The sequence below is a fragment of the Ursus arctos genome, unplaced genomic scaffold, assembly GCF_023065955.2.
Source record: "Ursus arctos isolate Adak ecotype North America unplaced genomic scaffold, UrsArc2.0 scaffold_3, whole genome shotgun sequence".
Taxonomy (NCBI): Eukaryota; Metazoa; Chordata; class Mammalia; order Carnivora; family Ursidae; genus Ursus; species Ursus arctos.
In genome coordinates this window covers 92,710,588-92,731,030 of record NW_026622985.1, presented here as the reverse complement: position 1 = coordinate 92,731,030, position 20,443 = coordinate 92,710,588, and the positions used below count along the sequence as shown (strand labels likewise).

General features: G+C 35.3%; 1 long non-coding RNA gene across 1 annotated transcript in view; it reads left to right on the top strand.

Moving 5' to 3' along the window:
• Window positions 1-20,443, top strand: part of LOC123002267 (uncharacterized) — a 60,291-nt gene that overhangs the window by 2,868 nt on the left and 36,980 nt on the right. The window contains exons 2-3 of the long non-coding RNA XR_006412009.3: window positions 1,726-1,941; window positions 8,309-8,370. This is a non-coding gene — a long non-coding RNA (uncharacterized LOC123002267). The remainder of the gene's footprint in view (window positions 1-1,725; window positions 1,942-8,308; window positions 8,371-20,443) is intronic.

Here is a 20,443-nt window from a genome sequence, read left to right as displayed (position 1 = left end):
GAGATGCAAAAGAAAACATTGGGAACAGAAACCAGTATGCGTATAATGTAACACTGTGTTGATGAGAACTGAATGTTAAATAGAATGAAAATACCACTTAGGGGTTATTCATGGTTCCCATTTTGAAAGTAATTACTGAAATTTAATTGTGGTAGCCAAGAGTTCCTATGTATAGGAAACACCTCCTTATTACAATTTTACATGTAATTGTCACAGTATAGTACCTGCTATTGTTCTCAGAATAACTCAAATGCAGGGAAGTTTTCCAGGGGCCTATTTTTAAGAGTCATCTGTTACCATTTCTGTCTGATAATTTTGTATGTGAATGTATTTAGCATAAAATGCTACTGTGAATATAAGGAATCCCCCCTAAATATTTGTTGTATGCCAAAAGTGTTTGTTTTATGAAAGTATGTGTGTTTGTGTATATTCTAAATATTTGTGCATTCTTCAAACTAATGCAAAGACCCATGTTAAGATCAGGCTTTTAAAAATCTTATTAATGGAATATTGAAAGAATGGAAAACAAAATCTGACATTGGTTCAGTACTTCCTGAACTAGATGACTTGTGCCTAATATGTAGTACATTTAACAGTTGATAATTCAGGCCTTCAGAAAATGTACTCGAACACTATTGGGAATTCACTCTTTGGGATATATTGGTGGGAGAAGTATACTGTGGGAAAAAACTGAAGTAATCACTTTTGTAATATTAATTATGAACAGTTAGGGGATAAAGTGAATATTGGAATGAGAGAGGGGAGTTTGCCTGTACATTTTAGGGCCTAAAAAAAAAAAAAAAAAACTGTAAAGACATTTGAAGAAGACTAATGACAGAGACTAAAGTAGGCCCCACATTATGTTTGGACCTGTGGTCTCTAAAAGAAACTATTTTTAATAGCAGCTTTACATTGCTCTCCATTTGAATTTCCCTTAACCCCAAAACATAAGCTTTCTAAAAGTCACAGCCTAGATTTAGCTGTACTATGACCTATTATGTAAAAAAAGTCTCCCCTCCTCAAGTCAGAAGGAGAAGAGCAGAAGAAATTAATGGGAAAATAGCTATGCCAAATAAAACACCAGTATGCTGTGGAGGTTCACCGTTCGATAGCCACCAGCAGGACTAGAAGGGCAGGTATAATCCGAGGACCTAGAGGCCCAGGGGTACGTGGTTGGGGGTTCACTGATTTTATGATAGGTCCAAAAATGTGAATTTCTCACAGGTTGCAAGTTTCTCTGCCATAATAACTTGTGCATATATAGAGAAATTTTATTTAATTTCAGTAAGGCCAGTGACATATGGGTTAGGTAATTAAAAGAGGAGACTGATAAAATAATAGATACAAGAAAAGGTATACAGATCTGTGTTAGGAAAGGTAAGGAACTTGCCCAAAGTCGGTACAGCCAGTGGCTGCAGGGACTAGGATTTGAACCCTTGACCTGTGCTCTTAGTTACTATGTCTACTGCCTTTGGCAGGAGTGAGGCACAAGGGTCCTGGGACTGGATAAGGCTTTTCTTCCACTTGATAAACTGATTTTCTTACATTTTTACAGCAACCTATTTTTCAGAATCCCTGTTTTCATTCCGTTCCAGTTTAGTTTTTCATCTCCTATGGTTCTAATTCCAGGACTTTGAAATCTGTGAGGGTAAATGCTAGTTTTATTTCACCTTTAAACTTCGGGAATTTGGCAGGCTGATTTTAACTGTTGAATACACGTTTTAGTCATTTGAATCTGGAATGGAGCAGTTTCCTACAGTAAAAATGCAACGACGAGTTCTGGGTCAAGATGGCTACTTTAATGGGATCCTAAACTCACCTCCTCACGTGGACACACCTTATCTACAGCTGCATACAGAAAATTCCCTCTGAAAAACCCAAAACTAGCTGAGTGCATCTTCCACACTGGGCAAATGAAACAACAACAACAAATCGAAGCAGGTAAGAGAGGCTGAGACAAAAATCTCATCATTAACCCTAACCCCAATGTGGTGACCCACAGTTAAGAGAGAACATAAAACCTTGAGCTTCTCCCTAAGGAGTGGAAGGTTTGAACCCCACATGTAGCACCCGAACTTTAAGATTTGCACCTGAAAGGTGAGCCTCCAAGTCATGTATTTTTGAAAGCCAAAGGGTCTTGTCCTTAACTAAGAATCATTTCTTAAGGGTTCATGCATATAGACTCCGCTGACCCAGGGCCCCAGACAGACAACTAACTGAAAAGTTCCCAAGACTTCCTATAGAAGAAGCTAATTTGCACATCCTAAAGCTCAGCCTGAGGTCACCATCTTCCCACTCTCCCTCACTCCACCTGGAGAAACCTGTTGGTATATTCATCTGGCACCTAGATTTTTGTGACTGCCACCAGGTAACACCTCTAGATTGCCTGGCTCTGGTAGCTAATGGTGCTCATGCTCATGGATTCAATGGGGCAGTACCGAAAACAGAAACAGTTACTTAAAAATTTTTTCCAGTGTAATTAACATATTGTTACATTAGTTTCAGGTTTACAGTAGAGTGATTCAACAATTCTACACATTACTCAGGGGTCTTCACAATAAGTGTTTTCTTAATCCCCTTCACTTATTTCACCCAAGCCCTAGACCTCCCCCTCTAGTAAACATCACTTTGTTTTCTATATTTGAATTTTTTTGGTCTTTTCCCCCCCCTTTGTTCCTTTGTCTTGTTTCTTAAATTCCACATATGAGTGAAATCATATGGTATTTGTCTTTCTCTGACTTATTTCACCTAGCATTATACCCTCTCAATCCATCCATGTTGTTGGAAATGAAAAGATTTCTTTCCTTTTTATGACTATTATTCCGTTGTATCTATATATATACACCACCTCTTCTTTATCCATTCATCTGTGGATGGACAGTACAGTTGTTTCCTTAATTTGCCTATTGTAAATGGTACTGCCATAAACAGAGGGGTGCATCTACCTTTTCAACTGAGTGTTTTTGTCTTGAGTAAATACCCAGTAGTGGAATTACTGGATCATAGATAATTCTATTTTTAATTTTCAAGGAACCTCCATACTGTTTTCCACAGTGGCTGCACCAGTTTATGTCCTCACCAATAATATATAAATGTTCTTTTTCCTCCACATCTTCAGCAACACTGTTTCTTGTGTTTTTTTATTTTAGCTATTCTGACCGGTATGGGGGATATGTCTTTGTGGTTTTCATACACATTTCCCTAATGATCAGTGATTTACAGTATCTCTTCATGCTTTTATTGGCCATCTGTGTGTCTTTGGAGAAAGGTCTGTTTTCATCTTCTGTCCGTGTGTGTGTGTGTGTTGAGCTGTAGAAGTGCTTTATATAGTCTGGATATTAACATCTTATGAGCTATATCATTGTATGTATCTTTTCTTTAGTATTATTTCCTTTGTTGTGCATAACCTTTTATTTTGATCTTGTAATATTTTTGCTTTCCCTTGCCTTAGGAGACATATCTAGAAAAATTACTACCTGTGCTCTCTTCTAGGATTTTTATGGTTTCAGGTCTCACATTTATTTTTGTGTATGGTATATTAAAGTGATCTAGTTTCATTCATTTGCATGTGGCTGTCCAGTTTTTGCAACACCATTTGTTGAAGAGACTTTTTCTTATTTCATATTCTTCCCTCCTTTGTTGAAGATTATCTACTTGTGTGTTCATTTCTGAGTTTTCTGTTCTGTTCTATTGATCTGTGTCTATTTTTGTGCCAGTACCATACTATTTTGACTACTAGAGCTTTGTAGTGTATCCTGAAATCTGGGATTGTGGATAGCTCCAGTTCTGTTCTTCATTTTCAAGATTGCTTGGGCAATTTAGAGTCTTTTAAAATTTCCATACAACTTTAATGATGGCTTGTTCTAGTTCTATGAGAAATGCTGTTGGCATTTTGATAAGATTGCATTTAATTTGTAGATTGCCTAGATTTTTAACAATATTTGTTCTTCCATCCATAAGCATGGAGTGTCTTTCCATTTGTTCATGTCATCTTCAGTTTCTTTCACCAGTGTTTTATAGTTTTGAGTAGAGGTCTTTCATCTCCTTGGTTCATTTTATTCCTAGGCATTTTATTATTTTTGGTATAATTGTAAATGGGACTATTTTCTTAATTTCTCTTTCTCCCTCTTATTAGTATATAGAAGTGCAACAGATTTCTGTATATTTTATATCCTGTGACCATACTGAATTCATTGATAAGTTCTAGTTTTTTTGAGGAGAGTCTGCCGGGTTTTCTATATATAGTATCATGTCATCTGCAAATAGTGAAAGTTTTACTTCTTCCTTACCCATTTGGATGCTTTTTATTATTTTTTTCTTGTCTGATTGCTGTGGCCAGGACTTTCAGTGCAATGTTGAATAAAAGTGAATGGACATCCTTGTGTGGATCTTGGGGAGAAACCTGTTTTTCACTATTGAATTTGATGTTAATGTGGGTTTTTCATATATGCTCTTTATGATGTTGATATATGTTCCCTCTAAAGCAATTTTGTTGAGGGTTTTTATCATGAATGGATTTTGTATTTTGTCAAATGCTTTTCTCCATCTATTGATCATACAGTTTTCCTCCTTCTCATGTTAATATGATGTATCACATTAATTTGTGAATATTGAAGCACCCTTGCATCCCAGGAATAAATCCCACTTGATCATGGTGAATGATTTTTTTAATGTATTGTTAGATTTGGTTTGCGAATATTTTGTTGAATATTTTGCATCCATTTTCATAGGGATATTGGCCTATAGGTCTTTTTTTTTTTTTTTTTTTGTAGTGTCTTTATCTGGTTTTGGTATCAAGGTAATTCTGACCTCATAAAATGAATTTGAAAGCTTTCAGTCTATTTTTTGGAATAATTTGAGAAGAATAAGTATTATCTCTTCTTTAAATGTTTGGTAGAATTCACTTGTGAAGGTGTCTGGTGCTAGGTTTTGTTTATGAAATTTTTATTACTAATTTTCATTGCTGTACAACTTCTCTGTTTTTTCCTGATTCAGTTTTGGGAGGTTACATGTTTCTAAGTTGTTCAGTTTGTTGGCAAATAACTTTTTATAATAATATTCTTAGAATCCTTTATATTTCTGTGGTGTCAGTTCTCCTACATTTCTGATTTTGAGTCTTTTTTTTTTGTATGAGTCTGGCTACAGGTTTATCAGTTTTTATCATGTATTTCTGCTCTAATCTTTATTGTTTTTCTTTTTCTAGCTCCTTTAGGTCTAAGGTTAGGTTGTTTGAGATTTTTCTTGCTTTTTGAGGTAGGCCTGTATCACTATAATCTTCCTTGTTAGAATAAATTTACTGTATCCTAAATATTGGAACATGGTATTTTATTTTCATTTGTCTCTATTTCCTCTTTTGATCCCTTGGTTGACCCTTTCATCATTGACTAGCATGTTCTTTAACCTCCGTGTATTTGTATTCTTTCCAGATTTTTTCTTGTGGGTGATTTCTAGTTTCATAGGATTGTAGTTAGGAAAGATACATGATATGACTTCAGTCTTTTTAAATTAGCTGAGACTTACATTGTAATCTATTGAAAAGAATGTGTATTCCAGTGTTTTAAGATAGATCCATCTGGTCCAATGTGTCCTTTAAAGGCATTGTTTCCTTGTTGATTTTCTGTTTGGATGAAGCCCCTTACTAAATTTTGTGTTACTATCAACTACTTTGTTAATAGATTTTATGTATTTGGACAGTCATATTGGGTGCATAAATATTTAAAATTGTTACATCTTCTTGCTGATTTTTTCCCCTTTACAATTATGTAGTGCCCTTCCTCATCTCGTTACTCTGTTTTAAAGTCTGTTTTGTCTGAAAGAAGTATCGTTTCCCCAGCTTTCTTTTGGCATCCATTTGCATGATAAATGTTTTCCCATTCCTTCACTTTCAATCTACATGTATGGTTGTAGGTCTGAAATGAATCTCTTGTAGGCAGTGTATGGATGAGTTGTGATTTTTATTCATTCATTCAGTTACCCTACGTCTTTTTGTAGCTGTCTGTTTCTTCCTTCTCTTGTTCTTTCATGGTTTGTTGGATACCTTTCTCTTTAATTTGTGTATATCTATTAATAGGTTTTGATTTATTATGGTTGCAGAGAACGTCTTATGTGTATAGCGGTAGGTTGTGCGAGGGGAGCTGGAACTGCTTTGGAATACTCCTGCTCAGAGTGATTGGATGGGGCTGGGCATGCTGTTAGCAGGTTAGGTGCAGAATGCTTGCATTGGTTCCCACAGGTGTCTGTGTAACTAAGCTGCAGTGAGAAAAAGAGTGCCTTCAAGCCTAAAGACTCCTGTTGCTCCTGTGCTCATTCTGAGATTAGTAAATAAATCTTCTTCCTGTATCTCAGGTGTTTTTCAAACTGCTGCTTCTATGCTATCTCTCAGTGGAGTTGTTTGTTTGCTACTCTGGCTCCTTAAGGGTGGGGACTCTCCTGTGCCCCGTAGATCTCTCATGACTTTGAAAACCAGAGGGTCTTAAAGCCAAACGTTATAGGGATTCATCTTCCCAGTGTGGGTCCCCCGTGTCTGGGGTGGGGTCTTTTCCTGTCCCTTCGGTTTGCCATGTCCCTCCCTCCCATTTTCTACTTGCCTCTTCTCTACATTTAGCTGTGAAGCATCTGTTCTGTCAGTTTTGGGGACATTTTCTGAGTTACTTACGCTAATGTGGAGGTTTTCCAGGTGTATCCATGGGATAATTGAGTTTAGGATCCTCCTAGTCTGCCATCTTCCCTGGCTGTCACCTAAAGGTTCTGTGCAGAGGAAACAGACATGAATATTAATATGCCAGTTTTCCACTGAAACAGAGACATTTGCATAATTTAAAACTTGCTACCTGAGGGTCTGGCTTCCAGTGAGCCTGAATCTAGGTGCTGAGATGCTCCCTTTTGGGAGGTCATTGATGTTCTTTACAGACCCTTAACTAGTAGGTGTCACTAAAAATAGACTGGATAATTACAGAGGTCTGAGGGCCAACTTCAGAAGGCTGGGACACAGTTGAATGATGAGGCTCAAACATTCCTTCACTGGAAGAGGAGGCTGTTTTACCTAATGCCTAGAAACCAACATAGAGAATCAAGGAAAATGAAAAAGAATATATTCAAAACGAAAGAACACAATAAAACCTCAGACTTTAAGTGATAAATTGTTCAACGGGTGCATACTGAGCAGAGGAGAAGAGTGGATGAACGCAGTATAAGAAAGTACTAAACAGGAGTCTCAGAATGCAGTAACTGAACACTACAGTGGAGGGCTTCAACAGCTAACTAGAGAAGAGAAAAAAATAACCTGGTAGACAGGGCAGTAGAACTCACCCAATCATAGCAGCAAAATGTAAAAGGATTAAAATAGCTTAAGAGACTGACAGGACAATTCAAGCAGACCAACCTTGCCATTATAGGAGTCCCAGAAGGAGAAGAGAAAAGAAGTGGAAGAGCACTTATTTTCAGAAAAAAAGGCTGAACACTTTCCTAACCTGGGGAAGGAAAGAGATGAACCCAGATCCAGTAATTTTGCAGAGTTCAAATGAGATCCACATCAAGACACACCATTATTAAAGACGAGAGAATCTGAAAAGGAGCAAGAGAAAAACAACTTGTTACATAAGAGAGAACCACTCCTCCCCCACCCCCACGCTCCATAAGACTATCAGGTTTTTCAGCACAAACTTCACAGGCAAGAAGGGAGTGGCTAATACATACATTAAAAGTGCTGGAAAAAAAACAAACAAAAGTACTCTATCCACCAAAGTAGTTCTTCAGATTTAAAGGAAAGGTAAAGGAGTGTATCACTACTTGACTGGCCTTACAAGAAATGTTAAAGGGAATTGTTTCAACTGAAATGAAAGAGTGCTAAATAGTAATAGAAAAAAATATAATTAATGTAAGTTTCACTGATAAAGGTGGTGAGTTCATCACTTTTTAATGTAGTTTGAAGGTTAAAAGATAAAGTATGTAAAAAATGTTCATGGAGGGGAGTAAAAATGTAGTGTGTCAAATAGGTTGTTATGAATTGTTTTATGTAAGCCTAATGGTAACCACAGAGCGAAAACCATTGGTACATACATAAGAAATGAAGAGCAAGAAATTTAAGCATAACACCATAGAAAATCATCAAATCACAGAAAAGAGAACAATGCCTCAGTGGCTTAGTCAGTTAAGCATCGGCCTTCAGCCCAGGTCAGGATTCCAGGATCCTGGGATAGAGTCTCAGATCACACGCATCAGGCTCCTTGCTCAGCAGGGAGCCAGCTTATCCCCCTGTTTGTGTTCTTTCTCTCTGACAAATAAGTAAATGAAATCTTTTTCATTGCAGAAATCACAGAAAAGAGAGCAAGAGAAGAAAACAGGAACCATTAACAAACTGGTGATAAACAGGTACCTATCAATAATTACTTTAAACAGACTATGTTCTCCAGTGAAAGACCCAGAGTGGCTGAATGGATTAAAAAAGATACATCTAGATCCTGCCTACAAGCAACTCACTTCAGGTATAAGGACACACACAGAAAATGAAGGTATTTCATGCAAATGGAACCAAAAAGAACATTGTTATAGCTCTAATTTATATCAGACAAAAATGACTTTAAGACAAAGATCATAACAGGAGGGAGAAATAAGGTCATTATATAAAAAGATCAATCCAACAAGAGGATATAACATTTGTAAATATTTATGCACCCAACTGTACAGCAAATATTGGCAGCCATAAAGGGAAATATAGACAGCAATACAGTAATAGTAGGGGACTTAATATGGAAACATCAGGCTTAAATGACACATTAGCTGGCTGGACTTATATAGAATACTTCATCCAAAAGCAAGAGTACAGATTGTCCTCAAGAGTTAATACAATATTCTCCAGGATAGGCCACATGATAGGCCATTAAACAAGTATTAATACATTTAAGAAGACTGAAATCCTATCAAACATTATTTCCAACCACAAAATTAGACCTCAATTAAATGGAAAAATTCACGAATATAAGGAAATAAATGACATGCTATTGAACAAGTAATTGGGACAAATGAAAATGGAAATACAACATACCAAAACTTATGGAAACAGCACAAAGAGGTTCTGAGAGGGAATTTCATAGCAATAAATGCCTACATCAAGAAATACATTAAAAAACCTAATTTACACCTCAAGGAAGTAGGAAAAAAGGCCAAAGCTGGTAGAAGGAAAGAACTAAGTATCAGAGTGGAAATAAATGAAATACTCATAAAGCAGATTAGATTAATGCAACTAAGACGTGACTTTTTAAATTATTAGATAACCCAAATAGACAAACCTTTGGCTAGATTCACAAAGAAATAAGAAATTAGAGACCTTGTAACTGATACCAAAGGATCATAAAAGACTACTATGAACAACTATACACCAAAAAATTGGACAGCCTAGAAGAAATGTGTATATTCCTACAAACCTACAACCTGCCATGATATAGAAAATCTTAAGAGATTGAATTAGTAATCAAAAACTTCCCAACAAACAAAAGTCCAGGACCTGATGGCTCCTCTGATGAATTCTACTAGCCCTACAAAGAATTCTTACTAATTCGTCTCTACGTCTTCCCAAAAAATGAGAGTACTTCTAAAGTCATTGAGGCCAGCATTACCTTGATACCAACACCAGACAAGGATGTTGCAAAAATCTCCAACAACCTATTTACAAACAAATTCTGTAATACATTAAGAGAATCCTACACTATGATCAGGGGAACTACTCTCAAGGAAGTAAGGATGGTTCAACATCCGTAACTCAGTATCGTACATGATATTAATAAAAAAGTCATTATCTCAATAGATGCAGAAAAAGCATCTGACACAATTCAACACCCATTTATGATAAAAACTTCCAGCTAAGTGGGTATAGAGGGAATGTACTCAACTTAATAAAGCCTATATGTGACAAACCTACAGCTGACAACATCTCAAGGGCGAAAAGCTGCAAGTTTTTCATGTGAATTCAGAAATAAGACAGAATTGCTCACTCTAACTGCTTTCATTCAATATAATATTGGAAGTCCTACCCAGAGCAATTAGGGAAAAAAACAAAAGTCATTTAAATCAGAAAGGAAGAAGTAAAACTCACTATTTGCAAATGATATATATAGAAAACTGTTAGAATACATGAATTCAGTAAATTGTGATATATACAAATATTTGCTGTGTTTCTACATACTAACATGATCAGAAAGGGAAATTAAGAGAACAGTCCCATGGACTACTGAATCAAAAAGTAAAATACCTAGGAATAAATTTAACCCAGAAGGTGAAACACCTGCACACTCAAAACTTGTAAGACAATGAAAGAACCTGAAGACGACACAAATAAACAGAAAGATATTCCACTGTCATGGATTGATAGAAATGACCTTACTCCACAAAGCAATCTCCAGATTCAATGCAATTCCTGTCAAACTCCAGTGGTATTTTTCACAAAAACAAAACAAACTATCCTAAAACTTGTATGGAACCAGAAAAAAACCCCAGTAAGCAAAGCAATTAATACCATGCACATATGGTTGGTTAATTTACAACAAAGGAGCCAAGACGACATAAATAAATGGTGTTGGGAACATAGAATAGCCACATGCAAAAGAATGAAACTGGATGAGTATCTTATGCCATACGCAAAACAAAATGAATCTAAAACCTGAAAATAAGACCTGAAGCCTTAAGATTCCAAGAAGAACACAAAGTAGTGATTTTCTTGACTTAGGTCTCAAAGATTTTTTGGATTTGATACTAATAGCAAAGGCAACAAATAAAGTGGGACTACATCAAACTGAAAGGCTCATACACAGCAAAGGAAACTAACAAAATGAAAAGGCAACTTATGAATGGGAGAAAATGATCATTTCTCTGATAAGGGGTTAATATCCAAAACATATGAAGAACTCACACAATTTAAAAGCATCCAATTAAAAAGTGGGCAGGGTATCCGAATAGACATTTTCCCAAAGAACACATGCGGATGACCAACAGGCACATGAAACGGTGCTCAGCATCACCAGTCATAAAGAAATGCAGATCAAAACAATGAGCTATCACCTCACACTTGCTAGAATGGCTTATATAAAAAACAGGATATAACAAGTGTTGGCAAGGATGTAGAGACAAGGTAATTATTGTGCACTGTTGAGGGGAATGAAAATTAGTACAGCTACTGTGGAAAACAGTACAGACGTTCCTCAAAAAATTAACAGAATTAATGTGTGACCCAGAAATTCCACCGCTGGGTATATATCTGAAGAAAACAACAGTAATTTGAAAGTTATTTGCACCTATATATTCACAGCATTATTATTCATAGTAGCCAAGACATGGAACAACCTAAATGTTCACTGATGGATGAATAAAGAAAATATAGTGTGAGTAGATAGATAAAATGGAATATTGTTCATACATGTAAAGAAGAAAATCTTGCCATTTGTGATGATGACATGGATGGGTCTTGATGGCATAACACTAAGTGAAATAACTCAGACGAAGAAAGACAAATACCATATGATCTCACTTAAATGTTGGGCTCTAAAAAAAAGAACTCCCATATACTGGTGGTTACTAGAGTTGGGTGTTGGGGGCCTTGAAGGGGGTCAAAAGGTACAAAATTCAAGTTAGAAAATAAATAAGTCATGGGATGTAATGTACAGCATGATGACTACATTTAATACTATATAGTATATTTGAAAGTTATTAAAAAAGTGAATCTTTATGTTCTCATCACAAGAAAAAAATTTTTATATCTATGTGTGGTGATGGTTTTTAACTGGACTTACGTGATGACCATGTCACAGTACAGCTGACCCTTGAACAATGTAGAAGTTTTGGGCCCCAGTGTTCCAAAAAAAAAAAAAAACAAAAAAACAAAAAAAACTGTGTATAACGTTAGACTCCTCAAAAACTTACTTATAGTCAATGAATAGGTTTTTTCTATGTCATATGTATTGTATGCTGTATTCTTAAAGTACACTAGAGAAAAATATTAAGAAAAGCATAAGAGAAAATGCACTTACGGTACTGCATCAAAAGATTTTGGCATATCGGGGTGCCTGGGTAGCACAGTCCTTAAGCATCTGCCTTCGGCTCAGGGCGTGATCCCGTCGTTCCGGGATCGAGTCCCATATCGGGCTCCTCCGCTGGGAGCCTGCTTCTTCCTCTCCCACTCCCCCTGCTTGTGTTCCCTCTCTCGCTGGCTGTCACATAAATAAATAAAATCTTAAAAAAAAATTTGGCATGTAAAGTGGACCCAAGCATTTCACACTCATGTTGTTCAGGGATCAACTGTATACACAAATGTCAAATGATTTTGTTGTATACCTGAAATTAATATTATGTCAATTATATATCAAAGGTAATTTATGAGAATGAAACTCTGATTATTTTCAGTGTATTCTGAATTAGAATAAAGCTTTTACAAATACTAGACTAACTACAAAAGTAATTATTTTGAAGGATAAACAAAGATGCTTAAGCTTTCGACATTTTTATTGCCTTTTTATTTAGAAAGTAAATTGTCTAGACAAAAAAATTCTTCAGGTCAAAAACTTCTCACATACTGACATCAATTCTTGGTAATAGTTATGTTGAAAAGTAAGGTCAATGGGATTTGTATAATGGATAGTAATGTCTGTAGAACATGTGGAAATATTTAATATTGATCTGGATAAACACTATCTTGCCATCATTTTAATTAAGAGAAAAAGAAATGTATAGCAATATCACAAAGAATTTATTTTCCCTATTGGTTTCTATAAGACATAAATACTGAAAATTTCATTTACAAATACATCTTAATCTCAATAGAGATTAGCTTTCACAATCTCTAGCAGACCATTGAGGCACTCTGCAGCAGAGATCTTTGCTCAAACCAAAAAGATGGAAATCTTTCGCAGAACATGAAAGATAATTATAAATTAACCTGGGAAAATAGGAAGATAGTACTAATAAGAACAAAATTAAAGATTCTACTTTTTCCCCCTATAGTGGAATGAAAATATAAAAGCTCAATGTAATGGTACATTTGTATGGTGAGTTTGTATAAGCTTGATTGATGATAAGCTCATTAAAAGTGGTGATATTTAAAACTCAGATGCTTGCAGATCCAAATTTCATAGTTTTAATAATTTGAATTATTTTCCCATATAATAAAATTGCTTGAATAATCTCTAGAGTCGCATTCTTAAGTAGCCAATTAATGAGCTCATAAACTCACAAAAATTTTAAGGGAAAGCATAGAGCTCTTAAATTAACAAAGGAAGCATGACAATTTGAAATTACAAAGGAAGGTGGCAGAATTGAATATTGTGTCAAACTGTTAATATACATGATAATAAAGGTGACAATGGTGAGATTGATATTGGCAAGAGGAGATGACTTCGCAATTTTGGATTCTCAGTTAAATGAAAAGGATTAGATAGCTGAAACAGGCAAAAAAAAAAATCTTCAATTGAGATAGATACTATTTTTTTCTAGATAGGCTGTCACAAAGGATTTCCATAGTAATTGACCAAACACGTCATTAAACATAGATTCAATTCTCTTTTGTCATTTCATATAGAAATTTCTTGTATTCATATTTACCTCAGTGAAATGAGTCTCTAAGCAAAATAATGGTACTATTAAAAACAGCACAGTCTATAAGTAATATACTTAAGGACTTAGAAGTTGAAAGTGAAGGGATGGAGAAACACCATGATAACAAAGTTGAGTATCTACATTATTTTCAGATGAGAACTTAGAAGTATAATGTCCAGAGATAACTGGACATAATAAAAAGGTCAGTTCTCCAAGAAAACTCCAAACGTCTATGCACCTAACAACAGAACATCAAAATAAATAACTGAAAGGAGACATAGACAAAACCACTCTTCTAATTATTTTTTAACATTTTTTGTAATTGATAAACCAAGTAGGCAGAAGACCAGTAAAAATAAAATTGACCTGAAAAGCACCATCAATTAACGTGAACTGACATTTTAAAAATTCTCTATCCAACAATAGCAGAATATGCATTTTTCTAAAGCTCACATAGCTCATAAAATAGAACAGATCACATCCTGGCCATTAAACAGACTTTAAAAGAACATAAATCATATAATGTATGTTCTCAGGCCACAATGGAATCAATAATTAATAATCTCCTAAAATAGGAAGCAATAGCTCCAGGTGATTTCACTTACAAATTCTGTCAAATATTTAATGAAGAAATGATACCAATAATCCATAATCTCATCCAGAAGATAAAAGCAGAGTAAACACCATCTAACTCATCTGTGAGGCCAGCATTATCTTAATAACACAAACAGATAAAGATCTTACAAGAAAGGAAAACTAAAGACCAAAAATATCTGTCATCGATATACATACAAAATTCCTCAACAAAATATTGGCAAATGGAATCCAACAATGCATAAAGTAATTGTACAAGTGCGATTTACTTCAGGTTTGTAGGACTGTTTCAACATTCAAAAATCAATTAAGTTTATCAAGAGGATAGGAAAATTCATCTGATTAGATCAATTCATGCACCTTGAAGAAACATTTCACCTATTCCAGTACCCATGCATGATAAAACTCTCAATAAAGCAGGAGTAGAGGAGAACTTCCTTAACCTGCCAAAGACTATCGCTTCATGAATGTACAAAAATTAGGGTGCTCTAAGTCAAAGTCAAAAATACAAGGGCAAGAAGAAGCCATGCTTTACAGCTTTCCTTTTTTTTTTTTTTTTTTTAAACATCTTTCCTTACTTACCTTTTGGTGGACTGTGGAGAATGGATGTCCAGTTCTCTTACTGATCATTGAAATTCTCCACTGGTTTTCTGTCCCGCAATTGTGTGTGTTATGAAACACTTCCATTAGTAAGTAGAGCTCTGTATGGCTGATAATGATAATTACTGTTAATGTATTAGCTAATGTTTAACATTTATTGAGGATTTATAGGTTAAACGGTGCCAAGCAGCCTACATAGATTACTTATTCCACCTCAAAACAGTCTATGATTTATTTTTAATTCCCATTTATAGCTGGAGATCCTAAGGTAGAGAAAGTAATCAATTTGGTGCTATAAACTTAGGATTCAAGCCTACATAATTAGGTTCCAAAAGCAATGCTTCTCCTATATCATGTTGTGTTGTCTCTTGGGCAGGTGAGTATAGTTAGAAGAACAAAACCTTTCAATGAATTCTGGCGAAAGCCAGAGCCTTCTCTCCTCATTGAGAATTCCTGGTGCGCACCTTAATCTCTGCATCAGAGCATCAGAGGTCCAATTATGCAAGTTTAGAAACGTTTGCCTTTTCAGGTCGTCTGTTTTCAAAAAATAAAGGCCAAATTTACTGTACATTGGAACTATGTTTATCCCCCCTCAATCCAACTCCATCTCACCTTGGCTAAAACTGTGACCTTTTCCGTATTCTGGCATTAGATTATCTGTGAATCTGTCTGAGGTTGTTAGTTTTTAATTCTTTCGTTATATTTCACCGTAGTGACAAATACTATTTTATGGACAATTAGTAATTTCCCCTTTTATCCAGACGCTTAAAACTAGTTTTTAGTTAGTTAATAAATTTATCCCAAACCACGAGTAAGTCTTTCTGGAGTTTTAATTTCGTGGGTCAGTATTTCAAATACCCCCAAAACAAACAAGCAAAAGATGGTATTTTGATTTCAGGAAGTATAAGTACTTAATAACTAATTTTTATGAAATTGAGTGCTCTTATTTTCTTGGTCTTTTCCATGAAAATATTTTCTGTATAAAGAAGTTAATAAAGATAAATGGACTGTTTACTGAAGAAAACACAAAACACTAACCATACAGTACTATAATTAAATTACCAAGCAGATAAAAATATTGAAATGCCAAATAGAATTCCAAATGATTTCTCCTTTTTATGAGTACAAGACTTGCTAAAGAACAATATAGTTCCATGTTTAAGGTCAATTGCATAACCTTCTGCAAATTTTATGGAATAGAATTCCAGCATATAAAAATAAAACCACGAAAATAAAATAAGACTTTGTAGGTGCATTTTTCTTTTGTTAAGGATTTATGTATTAATGAAATTAAGTAGAAAACACATTAAAAGTTGACAATTTCTGGATTGGGAGCAGGCATATTTAGAAAAAGCTTTCAAATTAAGTGTTTTTCTTTTAATGGCTTACATTTCGGGGGGAAAAGCACAGCTTAACTTTTTTCATCACCCTTAATTTGTCTCCTTTTCCATGAAATGCTTTTGTCTTTCCACTTAACGTAGTTCCAAAATTCCTGGTCCAAACCTATTCTGTTCATTAGACTATACATTTACATTTTCTAACACTAAAATACTGATTGCTACTTCCTTGCTGACTTTGAATAACTGATAAGAACCATGTACATAAAGGAGTTGTAAGTTAAATATGCTTATTAGCATTCTTTACCCTAATCTACATCTGTATTTAACAAGGAGAGTTCAGTCTATCCCAGCAGTGATTCTTGGGGATTTATCACCTTTCAATCTTGAAAGAAACCCCTATAAAAACTTCTGCTTATCACCAAGAAGACGTAATAGTATCTGAATTTACACTCCCAACTTAAAACAACTAAAAATCTGGACGTAATATGTAAATCAACAGTTTTCAAGGCATTGGAGATTCTGCAAGTAAGGACAGTGTTCCCTAACAGGCGGTAACAGGGTGAGCTCCAGGACTGCCACAGTAAACCTTCTGCAGAGAAGTTCCAGGCTTTATCACAGGAGGTGAAACCCATCCAGAGTACTCTGGGTTAAGGAGGTGTAGAGAGAGTGGGTAGGGACAAGAGGCTGGAGTTCGCAGGGCAGAACCTGAGAGGAGAAAGCTGCATAGAGAAAGCAATGTGAAGATGTGTACAGGGTTCTCCTTCAGTTTTCAGCTGTGTACTTACCAGTTTGGATGGTGAGGAAGCTACTTGAGGCTTCAGAAACAATCATAAAATAAACAGAAGGAAACAGACTTCAGAGTTCACAGAGCCAAGTGTAATTCCTATTCCCACAGAGTGGAAAACCTCATACTTCATGGGTCCTTGGGTGGACTTCTCAGAAAGGATTAGTCCCAGAAGTGGAGAAAAAAATTAGACCCAGAGTCAACTCTGTTCTGGTCCTAACAAAATTTAAAAACAAGATGGAAAGATAGCGCATTATTTTCAAGCAACTTCGCTGTGTCCACTAACAGAGCTCAATGCTATTTATAGGAGTGCAAAGGTGTATAGACACAACAAGGTGTTCATTCAAAAACTGCCAGATATGCAATAAGATAGGACACATAGTGAGGGGGAAAAAATCAATCAAAAGTAACCCAGAAAACACATATTATAGAATTAGTAACAACACTAAAACACAACTGTATGCTATATATATAAGAAGCTAGAGGAAAAGAGCACGTAAAGTGAAATAGAGAAACGTGACAAGATGCAAATTTAGAGATGAAAACTACAATGTCTGATAGGCAATGCACTGGATAGGATTAAAGGTAGATTGGACTTTTCAGAATAATGAAGAGTTGCAGATCAATGAACTTGAAGACCTAGATATAGAAACTCTTCAAAATAAAAAAGAGCAAAAAGAATGAAAAAGATAAATTGTGCATCACTGAGTTGTGGGACACATTCAATCAGCTTGCTCTACATGTATTTAGAGTCTCAGAGCAAGTGGATTGAGGAACGAAAGAAATAATAATAGGAAAAATAAAGTTTGAAAATAGTGCACATTTAATGAAAACAAATCCCACAGATTTTAGAAGCTAAATGGACCCCAAACACAACGATTTGACAAAATTACCTGAAGGCCATATCATAGTTACTTTGCTTAAAACCTGTGATAAAGAAACATCAAAAAGTAGTCAGAGGAAAAGCAAACAGTACGTATATAGGAACAAAGATAAAAATAAGAGTAGACTTCTCATGTAAGGCAAGCCGGAAGTTCTTCGAGCAGCATCTTTAAGATGGAAGAAAAAAATCAAAGCAATTAGTGTAGAATTACATGCCTGACATAAAGGTGAACTAAAAATACTTTCATACATTCATTGGCTAAAAGAATCATCTACAAACCTGAAATACAAGAAATGGTAAAGGAAGATTTTCAAGTACAAGTAATGACACCAAGAAATCACAACATACACAGTGGAATTAAGAGTACCAAAATGGTAACTGTGGACAAATGGAAAACAGGTTTTTCTTATGTAAAAATCTCCAAGTGGTAATTAACCATTTAAAAAATAGTATTGTGGGATGCCTGGGTGGCTTAGTTGGTTAAGCCTCTGCCTTCTGCTCAGGTCACGATTCTGGGGTCCTGGGGTCAAGTCCAGCATAGGGCTCCTTGCTCCACACGGAGCCTGCTGCTCCCTCTGCCTGCCATTCCCCCTGCTTGTGCGCATGCGTGCTCGCTCTCTGTCAAATAAAATCTTTTAAAAAATATTGTATTGTGGACTTTATAACGTGTGACAGTAAATGTATGACAGTAATGACACGATGGCTAGTAGGAAAAAATGCAGGTATGTGGTGGTCTTATACTGTGCATGAAGTTCTATAGTTATCACTGAAAGTAGACTGATCAGTAAAATGTATAATACAAACAAACGCTAAAACAAAAAATGTTATAGCCAGTAACTAAAGGAGAAAAAATGCAGTCATAAAATACACTAACCCAAAAGAATGCATTCCAATGGGGGAAAAAAAGGAACAGGAATAAACACAACAAAAACAACTAGCAAAGAATAGATTTAGAACCAACCAGAGCAATGATCATATTAAATGATACAAACTATTAATATACAGTGATTGTCAACATGGATAGAAAAGCAAGACCCAAGTATATTCTGCTTACAATATGCCTATTTTAATACTAGAAGCTGGGAACGGATTACAATAAATTACCAAAGCTCATGCCAGAAGAAATAAATTACACAAAGAGCCAAGTATCTATTTTCTGTAGTTAAAATCCTTCCCACAAAGAAAGGTCCAGGACAAGATGGCTTCAGTTTAATAAATTAAATACAAGAATATATCAGAAGGGTAATAATCCACACCTTGAGTGACTTACAAAAATTAACATAATATGAATTGTGAAAGTAAATATGAAGTCCAGGCTTCTGGAAGAACGTAGAAAAGAGAATATTTGTGTTCTAGCATTGGGCCTAGATTTCTTAGAAATGTAATAAATGAATAAAACAATTGATAAATTGCGTTTTACAAAGAGAACTGGTTTTTGAAAGTTTGTTAACACATCTTTAAGTCACAACTGGGAAAAATGATCATATATCTGATAACTATTCTGAATATTTAAATATCAAACTTCAATAATAAGAAAACTGGCAACTTGATTACAAAATAGGCAAAATCTTTGAATAGAAATACAGTTTTGTTCACCAAGGAAGAAATATAAGTGCAAATAAGGACTTGAAATGCCAGTTATCATTAATCATAAAAAAAACTGCAAGTTAAAATCACAAGTTGATACTTGTCTACATCTCCTAGAGTGCTTTAAACTAAAAAGCCTAACCAAACAAATCAGTGGCAAGATTGTTGAGCATTTGTAAATCTTATTAACTACTGGTAGGAATGTAAAATGGTAAACATTTTCGAAAATAGCTTGGCTTTTGCTTGGAAAGTTAAATACACATGTACCATATGACCAGCCAGTTCACTCCTAGGCATATATTCATGCAAAGACTTGCACACACAGTTAAGCAGAAGACGTGTAAGTTAAGTAGCTTGTGGAGTAGTCAAATATCCTAGGGAAGTGAAGCCTTACTTACCAATTCCAGATCTCAACAAGGGCTGAAAAGCCTCTGGATATTCCAAACTTAAAGTGAGATTAAAAAAAAAAAATACGTGAAAAATGTGAGAAATTAAATGATACAAGTTAAATACAAAAGATTTAAGAAGAATTATAAGCATATTATATATAAAGGAACGGTATCTCAATATATATTAAAAATAAAGGTCTAGAGGCACCTGGGTGGCTCAGTCGGTTAAGCGTCTGCCTTCAGCTCAGGTCATGATCCCAGAACCCTGGGATCGTGCCCCTCACTGGGCTCCCTGCTCAGCGGGGAGTCAGCCTCTCCTGTCCCTCTGCCCCTCCTTCTGTTCATGCGTGCACACTTCCTCTCTCTCTCAAATAAATAAAATCTTTTAAAAATAAAGGTCTAGAACTCTTAACACAAAAAAACTGGTAAAGGATATCAGTATGTTTATATTATTTTTTAATTCAAAATATAACATACATGTAAATATGTTCAATTTCAGTATTAAGAAAACTTAGAAGTAACAACCAGAAGGCGCAAATAATATGTATATTGATAATAGTTATTAAAAGTGGTGACACCTACAGGGATAGCAGATGCAGGGAAAGTGGCTTGCTCTTGAGTACTCATGAAAACATTTCAGTCTTTGGAAAAGCAACCTCAAATGTACCTACTAAAATATTAAAACACA